Below are 11,587 nucleotides of genomic sequence, written 5' to 3' on the forward strand. Positions count from 1 at the left end.
GGAAGGGAGGCAGAGACACAGGAGGGACCCGGCAGAGGAGTTGCCAAGAGAAGGACCCAGGGAGAGACGCTGGATGGACTGTCTCACTCCCAGGACCTGGGTGGCCAGGCTCTGCTGGTGTGGCAAGAAGGGGTGGAGGAGCGGCCCCTGCGGGTGGGCCCTGTGTTCTGGGGAAAAGCAGGTGTCCGCCCCCCCACCCCCCATCCGCGAGTGTGAGGGGTGGGGATCGGTCAGGGTGCACAGGGATGGCCGAGGCCTGGACCAGGCTCGGCTCCGCCGGGTCGCCTGGAGTGTCCTAGCGTCCCTGAAGAGAGCCAGGCCTGTGGGCCTCGCTGCAGGCGCTGGGCGCCGGGCGCCGGAGGCCTGAAGGGACACCGGGAGCCCAGGGCTGCCCCTGCGCCCTACCCCCGCGGGCCCGGGGGTCACGGCCTGAGGCGGTCACGGACACTTTTCCTGGGCCACGCAAGAAAAGTGCGTGTGGGAAGGGGGCGCAAAAGCCTACAGCACCCGGTATTCCCAGGCGGTCTCCCATCCAAGTACTAACCAGGCCCGACCCTGCTTAGCTTCCGAGATCAGACGAGATCGGGCGCGTTCAGGGTGGTATGGCCGTAGACGGCGAAGGCTGCCCCGGAACGCCTCAAGAGCCTGCGCCGGGTTCCAGCGTTCAGCCCAGGGGCAGGGGAGGGCAGGGGAGGGCAGGGGAGCGGTGGAGGGGGCCAACACAGCGGGTGTTGGCAGGGGGCCTCCCTCGCCCCGCCCCAGCACAGCCCAGCCCAGCCCTACTCAACTCAACTCCAGGCTGGCTTTCTCGCTCCCACCTGACTCCGTCCCCGCGGCGGCGCGGGGGTCCTGGGAGACTGGCCGGCTCTCCCTCTGGGGTCCTCGGGCCCGGGTCGGGTCGGGGTGGAGTGGGCTAGGCGGGGCTGAGAGGGGCTGAGTCCCGCCTCCACCTCTGCCCCTCGGCACCTGGCTCCACCTACCGGGAGCCCCGCCCGGGGCCGGGCTTCTGCCCCTCCTCGCCAAGCCCCAAGACCCCCGACCCCCCGGCACCCGGCACCCGCACCGCCACCCCACCCCGCCCTTCGCCTGGCCCAGAAGCCCCAGAGAATCCCCAGCCGCCGCCGCCGCCGCGCGCGCTACCCTAGCCTAGCCTAGCCTAGCCTAGCCTAGCCTAGCCGGGAGCCCAGAGAGCCAGGGGCCAAGACGCGAGCAGGCACCCCCGCCCCCCGCCGGACACGACAGAGACCCTGACAGAGGCCCAGCGCCCCAGCTGGGAATGCAGTGGGACTGGGCAATGGCGAGGGGCCGGCCACACACAACACCTGCGCGGGCCTAGCGCGTGGAGCCACGCTCAGGGAGGGAGGAGCACACGCAGGGACCCACAGACAACCGGGCAGCGGGTGGCCGGCCGGCTGTGGCCCGCTGGCTCCCAGTCAGTCAGTCAGTCAGTCACCGGGCCAGGCTCAGAAGTGCGCCGCTGGGGCCCCTGCCTCGCCCTCAGTTCCCCGTCCACTCTGCAAAGCAGCGCTTGGCCCACCCGCACCCCCACCCGAACCCCCCACCCCACCCCACCACACTCGACCCCACCCCCGAGTGACTCCCTTGGGACTGAGTGCCAAGGTCGGAGGGCTCTGCGCCTTGTTTGGACGCGTCAAGGACCAGCACCTGTACAGCACCGCCCTGAGGAAGGGCACAGACCCCTCCGTCCATTTGTCCATGGGCGGTGCTCCAGGAAAGGACCGCCTGGGAAAGGAGCGCCCTGAGTCAAACCCCGTCAGAGCCCAGTGGACGGCCTCACCAGACGGGAAGCCCCCTCACCCGCAAGCCTTGCGGGGGGGCGCGCGCCCACCGGGCCGTCGGGCCCTGCGTCGCGGCCAGGCGTCTCCAGGTGGACGGGTCGCCGCGACCAAAGGGGCCTCTGCCTCCCTGTCCCCACCGCCCGGGCTTCACCTCCCCTTGGCACGTGGTCCTCCCCGGCAACCCCCTGGCCCCGAACCACTTGCCTGCTCTGAAGGCTGCTTCCTCCTCTTCTCGGAGCACCTGCCCTCCTTGGACATCTGCTCTCTTGCTTGGTTCCCAGTGCAGCCTCTTAAGACCCTGTGGCCTCCTCGGCCTTCTCTCAGCCTCTGCTGAGCACACACCCTGAAGATGTGCACGCACTTCAAGGGGGATGTCTGAATCCACTCTTACATCCACGGGAAGTTAGATGGGAGATGAGAGAACCTGTGACCGTCCACTCTCGAGGCTACCATGGCCTCGGTGACTTGCACACCAGAGTGAGGTGGCTGGGGTGGGAGGGAGGAAGAGAGGGGTGAGTGAGTGAGTGTGTGTGTGTGAGAGAGAGAGAGACAGAGAGACAGAGACAGAGACAGACAGACAGAAGAGCCAAGGACAGAAACACACTGAGTGGGAGATGGAGACAGGAGGCCTCCTCACAGGCCAGTAGAGTCAAAAAGGTGAAGGAGAGATGGATGAACAGAGAGATAGACAGAAAGACATCTGCTTCCAGTGTGTGTGTGTGTGTGGGTGGGTGAGAGACAGAGAGAGATGGGTGAAGAGACAGACTCAGGGGGACCCTCAGGGAGGAAGGCGGTGGGAAGGGAGGCAGAGACACAGGAGGGACCCGGCAGAGGAGTTGCCAAGAGAAGGACCCAGGGAGAGACGCTGGATGGACTGTCTCACTCCCAGGACCTGGGTGGCCAGGCTCTGCTGGTGTGGCAAGAAGGGGTGGAGGAGCGGCCCCTGCGGGTGGGCCCTGTGTTCTGGGGAAAAGCAGGTGTCCGCCCCCCCACCCCCCATCCGCGAGTGTGAGGGGTGGGGATCGGTCAGGGTGCACAGGGATGGCCGAGGCCTGGACCAGGCTCAGCTCCGCCGGGTCGCCTGGAGTGTCCTAGCGTCCCTGAAGAGAGCCAGGCCTGTGGGCCTCGCTGCAGGCGCTGGGCGCCGGGCGCCGGAGGCCTGAAGGGACACCGGGAGCCCAGGGCTGCCCCTGCGCCCTACCCCCGCGGGCCCGGGGGTCACGGCCTGAGGCGGTCACGGACACTTTTCCTGGGCCACGCAAGAAAAGTGCGTGTGGGAAGGGGGCGCAAAAGCCTACAGCACCCGGTATTCCCAGGCGGTCTCCCATCCAAGTACTAACCAGGCCCGACCCTGCTTAGCTTCCGAGATCAGACGAGATCGGGCGCGTTCAGGGTGGTATGGCCGTAGACGGCGAAGGCTGCCCCGGAACGCCTCAAGAGCCTGCGCCGGGTTCCAGCGTTCAGCCCAGGGGCAGGGGAGGGCAGGGGAGGGCAGGGGAGCGGTGGAGGGGGCCAACACAGCGGGTGTTGGCAGGGGGCCTCCCTCGCCCCGCCCCAGCACAGCCCAGCCCAGCCCTACTCAACTCAACTCCAGGCTGGCTTTCTCGCTCCCACCTGACTCCGTCCCCGCGGCGGCGCGGGGGTCCTGGGAGACTGGCCGGCTCTCCCTCTGGGGTCCTCGGGCCCGGGTCGGGTCGGGGTGGAGTGGACTAGGCGGGGCTGAGAGGGGCTGAGTCCCGCCTCCACCTCTGCCCCTCGGCACCTGGCTCCACCTACCGGGAGCCCCGCCCGGGGCCGGGCTTCTGCCCCTCCTCGCCAAGCCCCAAGACCCCCGACCCCCCGGCACCCGGCACCCGCACCGCCACCCCACCCCGCCCTTCGCCTGGCCCAGAAGCCCCAGAGAATCCCCAGCCGCCGCCGCCGCCGTGCGCGCTACCCTAGCCTAGCCTAGCCTAGCCTAGCCTAGCCTAGCCGGGAGCCCAGAGAGCCAGGGGCCAAGACGCGAGCAGGCACCCCCGCCCCCCGCCGGACACGACAGAGACCCTGACAGAGGCCCAGCGCCCCAGCTGGGAATGCAGTGGGACTGGGCAATGGCGAGGGGCCGGCCACACACAACACCTGCGCGGGCCTAGCGCGTGGAGCCACGCTCAGGGAGGGAGGAGCACACGCAGGGACCCACAGACAACCGGGCAGCGGGTGGCCGGCCGGCTGTGGCCCGCTGGCTCCCAGTCAGTCAGTCAGTCAGTCACCGGGCCAGGCTCAGAAGTGCGCCGCTGGGGCCCCTGCCTCGCCCTCAGTTCCCCGTCCACTCTGCAAAGCAGCGCTTGGCCCACCCGCACCCCCACCCGAACCCCCCACCCCACCCCACCACACTCGACCCCACCCCCGAGTGACTCCCTTGGGACTGAGTGCCAAGGTCGGAGGGCTCTGCGCCTTGTTTGGACGCGTCAAGGACCAGCACCTGTACAGCACCGCCCTGAGGAAGGGCACAGACCCCTCCGTCCATTTGTCCATGGGCGGTGCTCCAGGAAAGGACCGCCTGGGAAAGGAGTGCCCTGAGTCAAACCCCGTCAGAGCCCAGTGGACGGCCTCACCAGACGGGAAGCCCCCTCACCCGCAAGCCTTGCGGGGGGGCGCGCGCCCACCGGGCCGTCGGGCCCTGCGTCGCGGCCAGGCGTCTCCAGGTGGACGGGTCGCCGCGACCAAAGGGGCCTCTGCCTCCCTGTCCCCACCGCCCGGGCTTCACCTCCCCTTGGCACGTGGTCCTCCCCGGCAACCCCCTGGCCCCGAACCACTTGCCTGCTCTGAAGGCTGCTTCCTCCTCTTCTCGGAGCACCTGCCCTCCTTGGACATCTGCTCTCTTGCTTGGTTCCCAGTGCAGCCTCTTAAGACCCTGTGGCCTCCTCGGCCTTCTCTCAGCCTCTGCTGAGCACACACCCTGAAGATGTGCACGCACTTCAAGGGGGATGTCTGAATCCACTCTTACATCCACGGGAAGTTAGATGGGAGATGAGAGAACCTGTGACCGTCCACTCTCGAGGCTACCATGGCCTCGGTGACTTGCACACCAGAGTGAGGTGGCTGGGGTGGGAGGGAGGAAGAGAGGGGTGAGTGAGTGAGTGTGTGTGTGTGAGAGAGAGAGAGACAGAGAGACAGAGACAGAGACAGACAGACAGAAGAGCCAAGGACAGAAACACACTGAGTGGGAGATGGAGACAGGAGGCCTCCTCACAGGCCAGTAGAGTCAAAAAGGTGAAGGAGAGATGGATGAACAGAGAGATAGACAGAAAGACATCTGCTTCCAGTGTGTGTGTGTGTGTGGGTGGGTGAGAGACAGAGAGAGATGGGTGAAGAGACAGACTCAGGGGGACCCTCAGGGAGGAAGGCGGTGGGAAGGGAGGCAGAGACACAGGAGGGACCCGGCAGAGGAGTTGCCAAGAGAAGGACCCAGGGAGAGACGCTGGATGGACTGTCTCACTCCCAGGACCTGGGTGGCCAGGCTCTGCTGGTGTGGCAAGAAGGGGTGGAGGAGCGGCCCCTGCGGGTGGGCCCTGTGTTCTGGGGAAAAGCAGGTGTCCGCCCCCCCACCCCCCATCCGCGAGTGTGAGGGGTGGGGATCGGTCAGGGTGCACAGGGATGGCCGAGGCCTGGACCAGGCTCGGCTCCGCCGGGTCGCCTGGAGTGTCCTAGCGTCCCTGAAGAGAGCCAGGCCTGTGGGCCTCGCTGCAGGCGCTGGGCGCCGGGCGCCGGAGGCCTGAAGGGACACCGGGAGCCCAGGGCTGCCCCTGCGCCCTACCCCCGCGGGCCCGGGGGTCACGGCCTGAGGCGGTCACGGACACTTTTCCTGGGCCACGCAAGAAAAGTGCGTGTGGGAAGGGGGCGCAAAAGCCTACAGCACCCGGTATTCCCAGGCGGTCTCCCATCCAAGTACTAACCAGGCCCGACCCTGCTTAGCTTCCGAGATCAGACGAGATCGGGCGCGTTCAGGGTGGTATGGCCGTAGACGGCGAAGGCTGCCCCGGAACGCCTCAAGAGCCTGCGCCGGGTTCCAGCGTTCAGCCCAGGGGCAGGGGAGGGCAGGGGAGGGCAGGGGAGCGGTGGAGGGGGCCAACACAGAATGTGTTGGCAGGGGGCCTCCCTCGCCCCGCCCCAGCACAGCCCAGCCCAGCCCTACTCAACTCAACTCCAGGCTGGCTTTCTCGCTCCCACCTGACTCCGTCCCCGCGGCGGCGCGGGGGTCCTGGGAGACTGGCCGGCTCTCCCTCTGGGGTCCTCGGGCCCGGGTCGGGTCGGGGTGGAGTGGGCTAGGCGGGGCTGAGAGGGGCTGAGTCCCGCCTCCACCTCTGCCCCTCGGCACCTGGCTCCACCTACCGGGAGCCCCGCCCGGGGCCGGGCTTCTGCCCCTCCTCGCCAAGCCCCAAGACCCCCGACCCCCGGCACCCGGCACCCGCACCGCCACCCCACCCCGCCCCGCCCTTCGCCTGGCCCAGAAGCCCCAGAGAATCCCCAGCCGCCGCCGCCGCCGCGCGCGCTACCCTAGCCTAGCCTAGCCTAGCCTAGCCTAGCCTAGCCGGGAGCCCAGAGAGCCAGGGGCCAAGACGCGAGCAGGCACCCCCGCCCCCCGCCGGACACGACAGAGACCCTGACAGAGGCCCAGCGCCCCAGCTGGGAATGCAGTGGGACTGGGCAATGGCGAGGGGCCGGCCACACACAACACCTGCGCGGGCCTAGCGCGTGGAGCCACGCTCAGGGAGGGAGGAGCACACGCAGGGACCCACAGACAACCGGGCAGCGGGTGGCCGGCCGGCTGTGGCCCGCTGGCTCCCAGTCAGTCAGTCAGTCAGTCACCGGGCCAGGCTCAGAAGTGCGCCGCTGGGGCCCCTGCCTCGCCCTCAGTTCCCCGTCCACTCTGCAAAGCAGCGCTTGGCCCACCCGCACCCCCACCCGAACCCCCCACCCCACCCCACCACACTCGACCCCACCCCCGAGTGACTCCCTTGGGACTGAGTGCCAAGGTCGGAGGGCTCTGCGCCTTGTTTGGACGCGTCAAGGACCAGCACCTGTACAGCACCGCCCTGAGGAAGGGCACAGACCCCTCCGTCCATTTGTCCATGGGCGGTGCTCCAGGAAAGGACCGCCTGGGAAAGGAGCGCCCTGAGTCAAACCCCGTCAGAGCCCAGTGGACGGCCTCACCAGACGGGAAGCCCCCTCACCCGCAAGCCTTGCGGGGGGGCGCGCGCCCACCGGGCCGTCGGGCCCTGCGTCGCGGCCAGGCGTCTCCAGGTGGACGGGTCGCCGCGACCAAAGGGGCCTCTGCCTCCCTGTCCCCACCGCCCGGGCTTCACCTCCCCTTGGCACGTGGTCCTCCCCGGCAACCCCCTGGCCCCGAACCACTTGCCTGCTCTGAAGGCTGCTTCCTCCTCTTCTCGGAGCACCTGCCCTCCTTGGACATCTGCTCTCTTGCTTGGTTCCCAGTGCAGCCTCTTAAGACCCTGTGGCCTCCTCGGCCTTCTCTCAGCCTCTGCTGAGCACACACCCTGAAGATGTGCACGCACTTCAAGGGGGATGTCTGAATCCACTCTTACATCCACGGGAAGTTAGATGGGAGATGAGAGAACCTGTGACCGTCCACTCTCGAGGCTACCATGGCCTCGGTGACTTGCACACCAGAGTGAGGTGGCTGGGGTGGGAGGGAGGAAGAGAGGGGTGAGTGAGTGAGTGTGTGTGTGTGAGAGAGAGAGAGACAGAGAGACAGAGACAGAGACAGACAGACAGAAGAGCCAAGGACAGAAACACACTGAGTGGGAGATGGAGACAGGAGGCCTCCTCACAGGCCAGTAGAGTCAAAAAGGTGAAGGAGAGATGGATGAACAGAGAGATAGACAGAAAGACATCTGCTTCCAGTGTGTGTGTGTGTGTGGGTGGGTGAGAGACAGAGAGAGATGGGTGAAGAGACAGACTCAGGGGGACCCTCAGGGAGGAAGGCGGTGGGAAGGGAGGCAGAGACACAGGAGGGACCCGGCAGAGGAGTTGCCAAGAGAAGGACCCAGGGAGAGACGCTGGATGGACTGTCTCACTCCCAGGACCTGGGTGGCCAGGCTCTGCTGGTGTGGCAAGAAGGGGTGGAGGAGCGGCCCCTGCGGGTGGGCCCTGTGTTCTGGGGAAAAGCAGGTGTCCGCCCCCCCACCCCCCATCCGCGAGTGTGAGGGGTGGGGATCGGTCAGGGTGCACAGGGATGGCCGAGGCCTGGACCAGGCTCGGCTCCGCCGGGTCGCCTGGAGTGTCCTAGCGTCCCTGAAGAGAGCCAGGCCTGTGGGCCTCGCTGCAGGCGCTGGGCGCCGGGCGCCGGAGGCCTGAAGGGACACCGGGAGCCCAGGGCTGCCCCTGCGCCCTACCCCCGCGGGCCCGGGGGTCACGGCCTGAGGCGGTCACGGACACTTTTCCTGGGCCACGCAAGAAAAGTGCGTGTGGGAAGGGGGCGCAAAAGCCTACAGCACCCGGTATTCCCAGGCGGTCTCCCATCCAAGTACTAACCAGGCCCGACCCTGCTTAGCTTCCGAGATCAGACGAGATCGGGCGCGTTCAGGGTGGTATGGCCGTAGACGGCGAAGGCTGCCCCGGAACGCCTCAAGAGCCTGCGCCGGGTTCCAGCGTTCAGCCCAGGGGCAGGGGAGGGCAGGGGAGGGCAGGGGAGCGGTGGAGGGGGCCAACACAGCGGGTGTTGGCAGGGGGCCTCCCTCGCCCCGCCCCAGCACAGCCCAGCCCAGCCCTACTCAACTCAACTCCAGGCTGGCTTTCTCGCTCCCACCTGACTCCGTCCCCGCGGCGGCGCGGGGGTCCTGGGAGACTGGCCGGCTCTCCCTCTGGGGTCCTCGGGCCCGGGTCGGGTCGGGGTGGAGTGGGCTAGGCGGGGCTGAGAGGGGCTGAGTCCCGCCTCCACCTCTGCCCCTCGGCACCTGGCTCCACCTACCGGGAGCCCCGCCCGGGGCCGGGCTTCTGCCCCTCCTCGCCAAGCCCCAAGACCCCCGACCCCCCGGCACCCGGCACCCGCACCGCCACCCCACCCCGCCCTTCGCCTGGCCCAGAAGCCCCAGAGAATCCCCAGCCGCCGCCGCCGCCGCGCGCGCTACCCTAGCCTAGCCTAGCCTAGCCTAGCCTAGCCTAGCCGGGAGCCCAGAGAGCCAGGGGCCAAGACGCGAGCAGGCACCCCCGCCCCCCGCCGGACACGACAGAGACCCTGACAGAGGCCCAGCGCCCCAGCTGGGAATGCAGTGGGACTGGGCAATGGCGAGGGGCCGGCCACACACAACACCTGCGCGGGCCTAGCGCGTGGAGCCACGCTCAGGGAGGGAGGAGCACACGCAGGGACCCACAGACAACCGGGCAGCGGGTGGCCAGCCGGCTGTGGCCCGCTGGCTCCCAGTCAGTCAGTCACCGGGCCAGGCTCAGAAGTGCGCCGCTGGGGCCCCTGCCTCGCCCTCAGTTCCCCGTCCACTCTGCAAAGCAGCGCTTGGCCCACCCGCACCCCCACCCGAACCCCCCACCCCACCCCACCACACTCGACCCCACCCCCGAGTGACTCCCTTGGGACTGAGTGCCAAGGTCGGAGGGCTCTGCGCCTTGTTTGGACGCGTCAAGGACCAGCACCTGTACAGCACCGCCCTGAGGAAGGGCACAGACCCCTCCGTCCATTTGTCCATGGGCGGTGCTCCAGGAAAGGACCGCCTGGGAAAGGAGCGCCCTGAGTCAAACCCCGTCAGAGCCCAGTGGACGGCCTCACCAGACGGGAAGCCCCCTCACCCGCAAGCCTTGCGGGGGGGCGCGCGCCCACCGGGCCGTCGGGCCCTGCGTCGCGGCCAGGCGTCTCCAGGTGGACGGGTCGCCGCGACCAAAGGGGCCTCTGCCTCCCTGTCCCCACCGCCCGGGCTTCACCTCCCCTTGGCACGTGGTCCTCCCCGGCAACCCCCTGGCCCCGAACCACTTGCCTGCTCTGAAGGCTGCTTCCTCCTCTTCTCGGAGCACCTGCCCTCCTTGGACATCTGCTCTCTTGCTTGGTTCCCAGTGCAGCCTCTTAAGACCCTGTGGCCTCCTCGGCCTTCTCTCAGCCTCTGCTGAGCACACACCCTGAAGATGTGCACGCACTTCAAGGGGGATGTCTGAATCCACTCTTACATCCACGGGAAGTTAGATGGGAGATGAGAGAACCTGTGACCGTCCACTCTCGAGGCTACCATGGCCTCGGTGACTTGCACACCAGAGTGAGGTGGCTGGGGTGGGAGGGAGGAAGAGAGGGGTGAGTGAGTGAGTGTGTGTGTGTGAGAGAGAGAGAGACAGAGAGACAGAGACAGAGACAGAGACAGACAGACAGACAGAAGAGCCAAGGACAGAAACACACTGAGTGGGAGATGGAGACAGGAGGCCTCCTCACAGGCCAGTAGAGTCAAAAAGGTGAAGGAGAGATGGATGAACAGAGAGATAGACAGAAAGACATCTGCTTCCAGTGTGTGTGTGTGTGTGGGTGGGTGAGAGACAGAGAGAGATGGGTGAAGAGACAGACTCAGGGGGACCCTCAGGGAGGAAGGCGGTGGGAAGGGAGGCAGAGACACAGGAGGGACCCGGCAGAGGAGTTGCCAAGAGAAGGACCCAGGGAGAGACGCTGGATGGACTGTCTCACTCCCAGGACCTGGGTGGCCAGGCTCTGCTGGTGTGGCAAGAAGGGGTGGAGGAGCGGCCCCTGCGGGTGGGCCCTGTGTTCTGGGGAAAAGCAGGTGTCCGCCCCCCCACCCCCCATCCGCGAGTGTGAGGGGTGGGGATCGGTCAGGGTGCACAGGGATGGCCGAGGCCTGGACCAGGCTCGGCTCCGCCGGGTCGCCTGGAGTGTCCTAGCGTCCCTGAAGAGAGCCAGGCCTGTGGGCCTCGCTGCAGGCGCTGGGCGCCGGGCGCCGGAGGCCTGAAGGGACACCGGGAGCCCAGGGCTGCCCCTGCGCCCTACCCCCGCGGGCCCGGGGGTCACGGCCTGAGGCGGTCACGGACACTTTTCCTGGGCCACGCAAGAAAAGTGCGTGTGGGAAGGGGGCGCAAAAGCCTACAGCACCCGGTATTCCCAGGCGGTCTCCCATCCAAGTACTAACCAGGCCCGACCCTGCTTAGCTTCCGAGATCAGACGAGATCGGGCGCGTTCAGGGTGGTATGGCCGTAGACGGCGAAGGCTGCCCCGGAACGCCTCAAGAGCCTGCGCCGGGTTCCAGTGTTCAGCCCAGGGGCAGGGGAGGGCAGGGGAGGGCAGGGGAGCGGTGGAGGGGGCCAACACAGCGGGTGTTGGCAGGGGGCCTCCCTCGCCCCGCCCCAGCACAGCCCAGCCCAGCCCTACTCAACTCAACTCCAGGCTGGCTTTCTCGCTCCCACCTGACTCCGTCCCCGCGGCGGCGCGGGGGTCCTGGGAGACTGGCCGGCTCTCCCTCTGGGGTCCTCGGGCCCGGGTCGGGTCGGGGTGGAGTGGGCTAGGCGGGGCTGAGAGGGGCTGAGTCCCGCCTCCACCTCTGCCCCTCGGCACCTGGCTCCACCTACCGGGAGCCCCGCCCGGGGCCGGGCTTCTGCCCCTCCTCGCCAAGCCCCAAGACCCCCGACCCCCCGGCACCCGGCACCCGCACCGCCACCCCACCCCGCCCTTCGCCTGGCCCAGAAGCCCCAGAGAATCCCCAGCCGCCGCCGCCGCCGCGCGCGCTACCCTAGCCTAGCCTAGCCTAGCCTAGCCTAGCCTAGCCGGGAGCCCAGAGAGCCAGGGGCCA

The 11,587-nt window shown here is 68.1% G+C and overlaps 5 non-coding genes across 5 annotated transcripts; all 5 read right to left on the reverse strand.

The window, feature by feature from the left end:
* Positions 1–495: 495 nt before the first annotated feature.
* Positions 496–614, reverse strand: LOC139704525 (5S ribosomal RNA). The gene has a single exon (XR_011706407.1). It is a non-coding gene; the product is annotated as a 5S ribosomal RNA (ribosomal RNA).
* Positions 615–3,090: 2,476 nt separating this feature from the next.
* Positions 3,091–3,209, reverse strand: LOC139704526 (5S ribosomal RNA). The gene has a single exon (XR_011706408.1). It is a non-coding gene; the product is annotated as a 5S ribosomal RNA (ribosomal RNA).
* Positions 3,210–5,685: 2,476 nt separating this feature from the next.
* Positions 5,686–5,804, reverse strand: LOC139704527 (5S ribosomal RNA). Its single transcript, XR_011706409.1, has one exon. It is a non-coding gene; the product is annotated as a 5S ribosomal RNA (ribosomal RNA).
* Positions 5,805–8,284: 2,480 nt separating this feature from the next.
* On the reverse strand, positions 8,285–8,403 carry LOC139704529 (5S ribosomal RNA). Its single transcript, XR_011706411.1, has one exon. It is a non-coding gene; the product is annotated as a 5S ribosomal RNA (ribosomal RNA).
* Positions 8,404–10,881: 2,478 nt separating this feature from the next.
* Positions 10,882–11,000, reverse strand: LOC139704530 (5S ribosomal RNA). The gene has a single exon (XR_011706412.1). It is a non-coding gene; the product is annotated as a 5S ribosomal RNA (ribosomal RNA).
* Positions 11,001–11,587: the final 587 nt, after the last annotated feature.

Source organism: Marmota flaviventris, unplaced genomic scaffold (assembly GCF_047511675.1).
Source record: "Marmota flaviventris isolate mMarFla1 unplaced genomic scaffold, mMarFla1.hap1 Scaffold_961, whole genome shotgun sequence".
In the NCBI taxonomy this organism is placed as follows: Eukaryota; Metazoa; Chordata; class Mammalia; order Rodentia; family Sciuridae; genus Marmota; species Marmota flaviventris.